The sequence below is a fragment of the Lampris incognitus genome, chromosome 6 (genome assembly GCF_029633865.1).
Source record: "Lampris incognitus isolate fLamInc1 chromosome 6, fLamInc1.hap2, whole genome shotgun sequence".
Classification (NCBI taxonomy): Eukaryota; Metazoa; Chordata; class Actinopteri; order Lampriformes; family Lampridae; genus Lampris; species Lampris incognitus.
The window spans coordinates 25,935,912-25,943,451 of NC_079216.1; positions in this window are offsets into that span (position 1 = coordinate 25,935,912).

A 7,540-nucleotide genomic window follows, 5' to 3' on the forward strand; every position below is an offset into this window, starting at 1 on the left:
AACGCAGCCAGCTCCTCTGGGACCTTGTGAGGTCAGCCGTTCTGGATGTAGGTGCGGAGCTGGGAGAGGACAGGGTCCTGTTCGGAGGCTGCCCTCAGCTCCTGCAGAGAGACAGTGGCCTGGAGGGGTGTGTGTAGCATTTGGACAATGTCCTTTTCCACACAGTCAGTGTCCGTCTGTGGAGCTGGGGTGGAGACAGAGCGAGAGAGCAGGTCGGCGACAACATTGTCTCTGCCTGGGGTGAACTGCAGGCTGAAGTTGTACTGGTGGAGGCGGTCAGACAAGCGGTGCAGTCTCAGGGGTTTGTGGCCTGTCCCAGATGTGGACAGCAGCGCTGTCAGGGCCTGGTGATCTGTCCTGAGGGTGAAGGAGCGGCCATAGAGGTAGAGGTGCCACCTTTCACAAGCCCAGATACAGGCTAACGCCTCACGCTCACCCACGGAGTACCGCTGCTCGGTCAGGTTGAGGGCACGGGAGGCGAAGGCAATGGGCTTCTCCACACCGTTCTGGGTTTGAGACAGCACGGCCCCTATCGCTGTGGCTGATGCGTCACAGGTCACAAAGGTGGAGCTGGAGATGTCGAAGTGAGCCAACACTGGTGGTGAAGTCAGTTGAGTCTTGAGATCACGCGCAGCGTCACTGCATGCCTTTGACCACACCCATGGCTCGTCCTTACGCAGCAGCTGGCGCAGGGGGGCTGTGGTCGCAGAGTACTGGGGAAGAAACCTCGGGTAGTAACTTGTCATACCCAGGAAGGAGGCGACCTGGGCGGCCGAGCTGGGCTCAGGGATGGCCTGAATGGCGTCCACGTTGGATTGTAGTGGAGTTACACCGCTCGCTGACAGCCGGAACCCCACGAAGTCAATGGCTGGCACAGAGAGGACACATTTCTCAGCATTGAGAGTTAGCTTGTGCTTGGACAGGGCTGCGAAGACCATGTTAAGGCGCTTGTCGTGGATTTCACTGGTGGGCCCGTGTACCACTATATCGTCCAGATAAATGGCCACGCCCAGTATGCCAGCCAGCACGGAGACCATGATTTTCTGGAAGCAGCTAGGGGCGGAGCTGAGACCGAAAGGCATCCTGGTGTAGCGAAACACTCCTGCATGTGTCACAAAGGCTGTGAGGTTTCGGCTGCTGGGGTGGAGGGGCACCTGTAAGTACCCCTGTCTGAGGTCGAGCTTGGAGAACACCTCAGAGCCATAGAACTGAGCAGTGAGTTCTTCTGAGGTGGGCAGTGGATACTTATCAGGGACCACTGCCTTATTTACTGCACGTAGATCGACGCAGACACGCAGGCCCCCCGACTTCTTCTTAGCCACCACGAGGTTTGAGACCCAAGGTGACGCGTCCACCGGTTCAATGATGCCAGCTTCCAGCAGTTGTTGCAGCTCGGCGGAGACCCCATCACGGAGAGCCAACGGGATGCGGCGCAGTGGTTGGATGACAGATTTCACAGCAGGGTTGAGGAGAGGTTGATGGGTGAAGGCGGAGAGGCAGCCCAGCCCCATAAACAGCGATGGCCACTTCTGCTGCCAAGGTGTGGCGACAGTCAGGATTGCTGCCCCCCTTGTGTCTAAGAGGGAGAACCCCAGAGCGGAGAACAGGTCCAGGCCCATCAGGTTGGCCCCACGGCGTGCCACATGAAAAACTGCATTGGGCACCAGCTTGGTTCCATAGCGGACAGTCACTTGGAGAGAGCCAACCAGATCGATTTTGGAGTCACCATACCCACAGAGGACAGCTGAGGGTGCGGACAGTGGCAGTGAACCGAAAAATTGACTGTAGGTATCAACATTCAGGAGAGACACACTTGCACCGGTGTCCAACAGCAGGGGGATGCACACATCATTAATATTGACTGTGCATGATTTGAATGACACTGGCCCAGAGCTCACCTTGTGAATGACGGCGGTTGAAGACTGGGGGGTGTGGCCCTCTGACCCAGCCGGGGAAGATCGACAGACGTTGGCAAAGTGATTGTGCTTACCGCAGCTACGGCATGTCTGGCCACGGGCAGGGCAGTTCTGAGCCCTTGAAACATGAGACCGAGACCCACAGTTACCACAGGACTGTTGAGGGCGGGGCCGAGAACGCCGTCGTTGCAGTTGCAAGACGTCCCCAGTGGAGTCGGCGCCCGCCTCGCTCTAGTTGGGTTGCGTCCCGAGGGGCAGCCGTGAGTAGAGGGAGGAGTCGTTGGCAGCTTGACTGGAGGTGGCCACTTGCTGTGTATTTAGCATAGCAGCACACTCAGCTGCTCCCTCAACCTGTAGTGCGATGGTAATTGCTCTGGACAGCAGCAGATCGTCTTTTTCCAGCAGGAGAGTCTCACGCACCTTTGCGTTGTTGGTGTGTTCGATTAGCTGGTCGCGAACCATCTCGTCCTGAAGCGCCACAAACTTGCATGAGCTAGCTAGCCCTCGCAAATTAGCTACGTACTGCCGCACAGACTCACCAGGCAGTTGGTGTCGCTGACGGAATATAAATCGCCGAAGGAGGGCACTCTGTGGAGCAGCGAAATGGGTGCTCATAAGTCCCACAGCTTCGGCAAAGCTTGTGACGTTCCCCAGAGACCCGAGCACACGATGACCCTCTGCTCCCAAGCAGTGTAGCAACAGAGCCGTCTTCCTAGCCCGGCTCACGTCGTCGAGCCCTGAGGCGATGATGTAATTTTCAAAACTATGTAGCCAGCGAGTCCATGGTACCGGAGGCTCGCCAGGTAATGCCAGGAAGGGGGCAGGTGGTGGGAGAGAGATATATCCCATCCTCGTCGCCAATATTGTATTTTAAATCACGTCAGGACACAGCGCTGTCGCTCGACACAACCTCTCCGTGGCATTCTTTATTTCGACTGACCCAGCATCAAAGGCAGACCCGATCAAACAACCCAGAGCCCGCAGGCATCACCAATCGATCCCAGCACAATAGAACAGCACCATATCAAATGCAGCACTGTCGATGTGTGCATACATAACACTCACTGTGTTCCATGTTCCATCTAATGCCTTGGACATTCTTTACTACCCCTCTCCTAATCGACACCTTTCAACAATGAGCTCCCGTCCATGCTTTGTGAGCTCTGTGTGGACCATGGCTTTTGCAGTTGGATGCAACCAAGAAGATGTCAGGAAAATCCTACAGGAACAGCTCAACTTTATTTGGGGTTAATCACAGTCACTTTAATTGATGGCAGGTCTATATTTACTACTATTTAACATGGCTTTGAATGTGATTGGTTTATTCTGAACACAGCCACATCCCCAACGATAAAAGGGTGTGCACACTTATGCAACCAGGTTACTTAAGTTTTGTATTTTTTTCCCCTTGAAATGTTTTTCACTTTACTGTTATAGGTTGCAATTTTATATTAAGGGTGAAAAAAGTTCTGACCTGATTTGTCTTGATTTCATTTTTTACATAAAAACTTGTCATTTTAACAGGGGTGTGTCGACTATATATATTCACTGTATATATATTAATTTTTTGTGTTAAATCAACAGCACAAATACAAAAATATAAATGTATGAAAGCAAAAATTCCCACAAAACATTACCACAACAACATGGACATAACGTTCTAACCACATACAAAGCATAACATACCATCTTCCAAGTAATAGGAACTGTAATGAATGAAAGGTCACGTGTTTAACTTGACCTACTCACGGGTGTACGTGCAGTGCGCGTGACGTATACAGGAAGGGAGACGCGCATGTGATGAAGGTTGTATGTCGGATGAACGCTAGTAAAAGCTACACAGTTAAGAACCTACGAAGTCGGCTCGTTCTTGAATTATTCTTATGTCAGTAAGACAAGGCGTCTACGGACATTACATGGTGTCAGAATAGTCTGTGTATCGGAACACGAGCGGTCATGCCGAAGTTTAATCCGCCGAGTGAATTCAAGTTTGACTGCCCCGTTGAATGGCCGGAGTGGAGACAACGGTTTTCGCGCTTCAGGCTCGCGACAAAGCTGGATAAAGACGACGGGGAGATTCAAGTGAGTTCGCTGATTTATGCAATGGGCAGCGAGGCTGAAAAGATATTCAGCTCGTTTGACTTCGCGGCGGAGGGTGATAAAGTGGACTATGATATCGTACTGAAAAAGTTCGACGGCTACTTTATTCCCCGCCGTAACATCATACATGAGAGGGCGTGCTTCTATCAACGTAGCCAGCAGCCAGGAGAGACAGCGGAGATGTACATCCGGACATTGTATGAGCTGTCTGAACACTGTGAGTTTGGGGACAAGAGGGATGAACATATCAGAGATCGTCTGGTAGTGGGCATAAAAGATAAGGTGCTCTCCCGTCAGTTCCAGCTCACAGCGGACCTTACTCTGGTGAAAGTCATTGAACAAGTGCGCCAGGCGGAGGCAATAACAAAGCAGCTCAGCCTCCAAGCTAACCAACCAGAGGCCCTGCTGGCTAACGTCAATGTTGTCCGATGGCGGGACGAACGCCAAAACAAAAAGGGCGGACAGCGTCATGGTGGCGGCAGTCCGGCAACCAACAAAGTAGATGAATGCGGGAGGTGCGGCAAGACGCAGCACACCGATGAGCGGAAGTGTCCTGCAACGAACAGTAAGTGCAACAAGTGTCATAAAAAGGGACATTGGGAGCGTGTATGTCACTCTAAAGCGGTGAGAGAAGTCACTGAAGAGGTTAAACAGCTGTACTTTCTGGGAGAAGTTGGCAAAGAGAGCAGTCAGGAAGATTGGACTGTTAGTTTAACAATAAGTGATGTACCAATAACCTTTAAAATTGACACGGGGGCTGACGCTACTGTTATCAACCAAGGGACATTTAAAAAGCTGAAGCCAAACATAAAACTGGGACCTCCTGACACATGCTTCATAAGCCCAGGTGGAAACATCAGCTGCATAGGACAGTTTCAAGCCACAACCAACTACAAGGAGAAACAATACTCCTTTCCAGTGTATGTGATCAAGGGGAGAGGCAGCTGTCTGCTGAGTCGTCCAGAGGCAGTGGAGATGGGTCTAGTGAAGCGGATGAATGAGGTCAGTGGAGTTTTCGGTTCAAGTGGACTGCTGAAAACAGACCCAGTGAAGATAGCTCTGGTGGAGGGTGCCCAGCCATACGCGGTGCATACAGCCAGACGGATACCGCTGCCACTTGTACCACTGGTTAAGAAAGAACTGCAGCGCATGGAAAATGAGGGCATTATTGAAAAAGTGACTCAGCCCACAGAATGGTGCGCCGCTATGGTGCCGGTGCTGAAACCGAACAAGAAAGAGGTTCGCTGCTGCGCTGACCTCAGGAGGCTGAATCGAGCGGTGAAACGTGAGAAATACGTGCTGCCCACTATGGAGGAAATAATGCCAAGGCTCGCAGGGTCAAAGTTCTTCACAACGTTGGATGCAGCAAGTGGGTTTTACCAGATCCCCTTGCATGAAGACAGCAGGGGGCTCACCACTTTCATCACCCCATTTGGGAGGTATGCTTTCTGCCGCCTTCCATTTGGTATAACGAGTGCTCCAGAGATTTTCCAGAGAAAGATGGCGGAAACTCTGACCGGGCTAGAGGGCACAGAGGTGTACATGGATGACATCCTTATACATGGAGAGACTGAGGAGGTTCAGTGAGGATTATGATTTCATCCATGTGACTTCAAGCCCACACTACCCCCAGAGTAATGGACAGGCAGAGAGGGCTGTTCAGATAGCCAAAAGCATATTAAGGCAGGAAGACCCTCTCCTCGCCCTGTTGACATACAGAGCTACACCCTCTTCTTCCACTGGAGCCAGTCCAGCGGAATTGCTCATGGGTAGGAGACTCAGAACCACCTTACCCACATTGCAGCATAACCTGAAACCGGCCTGGCCTAAAGAGGAACTGATCAAAACCGCTGACGCCGCAGCCAAATCGAGGCAGGCTTTCTACTACAACCGCAGGAACGGCGTGCGGACACTGCGCCCACTGAACTCGGGTGACGCAGTACTCACCAAACCTGATGGACAGAAAACATGGACAATGCCAGCAGTTGTTCACAGTCAGAGCTCCACTCCCAGATCCTACATAGTGGAGACAGCTCAAGGTGAACATTACAGAAGGAACAGGCGCCACCTGTTGGCCACACCTAAAACACTCACCTTTGTCAGCAGGGATCCTGACCATGTCACTCCAGGGGAGAGTGGAAACACGGATGAGTCCCGAGCAGCAGAAAGGCCAACTTCCACACCATATGTTACTCGCTCTGGCAGGGTGAGCAAGCCAGCAATCCGGCTGGATTTGTGAGGCGTATGGACTTGTGTACTGTGGGGGATTTTTTATTTTTTTTTGTGAAAAGGGGGGTGATATACAGGTTAGAAAATCATCTTAGAGGGGGAGATGTAATGAATGAAAGGTCACGTGTTTAACTTGACCTACTCACGGGTGTACGTGCAGTGCGCGTGACGTATACAGGAAGGGAGACGCGCATGTGATGAAGGTTGTATGTCGGATGAACGCTAGTAAAAGCTACACAGTTAAGAACCTACGAAGTCGGCTCGTTCTTGAATTATTCTTATGTCAGTAAGACAAGGCGTCTACGGACATTACAGGAACCTAAAGCAATAATTTGAATTAAAAAAAATAAATGAAATTGATTTATATGGGATGGCAAAACCCCACGTATTCATAAGTCATTTCTACAAAGGCCGAAAAGGTTAGGAGGTATGGCCACGTCTCACTTTCTTCACTATTATTGGGCTATCAAAAACATTATAATGTGGGTCAGGGATGGTGCAGAAGCTCCAGTCTGGGTAGAATTGGAATCTTTTAAATTGAAACTCCCGTCCTTCATCTCAGCCCCTTTACCACTTAGTGCTGGCTCTTTTGAAAATCCTGTAGTTAACCATACATTAAAGATCTGGGTACACTTTTGCAAACATTTTGGGTTGCAGAATGCTTCCTTTGGGCTCCTATTTTTGCAAATCATCTTTTCACCCCCTCAATGTCAGACCTGGCTTTTCAGACCTGGCATGGGAATGTCATTAGAGTTGTTAAAGATTTATATATAAACGGAGTATTTGCATCATTTGAACAATTGTCAGAGAAGTATGCCTTGCCCCACTCCCATTTTTTTCAATACCTTCAGGTTAGGCACTTTGTACAAAAAGGCTATCACCCTTTCCCAGAGCAACCTCCAAGCACCCCCTTAGATGCTCTTTTAGGGTTTAATACTAGTCTCCAAGGGGCCATCTCCTGGATATATGATGTAATTAACACTATTAACCCACAATCTCTAAACAACTGAAGGACAAGACCAGTGGACTTTAATTCTCGACCTAGTACACTCCTCATCTCCTTGTGCTAAACACGGTCTAATACAATTCAAGAAAGTTCATCATCTTCATCTCACTAAGGAGAAACTGGCAAGGATATACCCAAACACTGATCCCACCTGTGATCGATGTAAGACTACTACTGCAAACTGGTTGCACATGTTTTGGTAATGCTCAAGCCTTCAGACTTTTTGGGAAAAGGTATTTGAATCCCTGAGTGACATGTATAATATGACAATTGTAGCTCAGACTATTAT